Raw genomic sequence first — 699 nt, 5'->3', positions numbered from 1 at the left:
AATACCAAACTACAAGGGGAGATACAAAATGCGCACACACAAATTTTAAAACACAATTCCTTATCTTAAAGTGAAAGAGAGAGGAAGGAAGAAAAGGTAGAAAAAGAGAAACATATCCAAAGAGGGGAAAGCAAATGCAGGCAAGAGGAAAAGGGGGCTTTCTGCTACACCACCACCAAGGAGGAATACTCTGCTTTGGTCCGGACCTGCAGAGAGCAAACCAGGAAAGCCAAGGCTGCAATGGAACTCCAGTTAGCTACAAATATCAAGGACAATAAAAAGTCCTTTTTCAGATATGTGGGGAGCTGGAGGAAAAGCAAGGGCAACATTGGACCCCTGCTAAACCAGATGGGACAACTGACAACGATGCACATGAAAAAGCAAGCTTCCTAAATGGGTACATTCCATCAGTTTTTCACGAGTCCCATGGGATGCCCCTGCCCACTGCGGGTCAGGGAGGCCTGGGTGAGGGAGATTCCTTACCATCGAAGCTAACCTCATGAAGGAACACCTTGACAGGCTGGATACCTTCAAGTTGTGCGGGCCGGGAGCGATCTGGGCCCTTTTTCGCGCCACGTGGGCTGTGGCCAGCAGCCCGGGCACACTGGGTCGGAGAAAACAGGCGACACGCTAGAATTAGTCACGGACGCGTAATGGTTGATTTAAGATTATTTACTTACACCAAAGATGGTCGCGGTG

Source organism: Alligator sinensis, unplaced genomic scaffold, assembly GCF_000455745.1.
Source record: "Alligator sinensis unplaced genomic scaffold, ASM45574v1 scaffold32_2, whole genome shotgun sequence".
NCBI lineage: Eukaryota > Metazoa > Chordata > Crocodylia > Alligatoridae > Alligator > Alligator sinensis.
Note: the sequence above shows the minus strand (reverse complement) of the source record.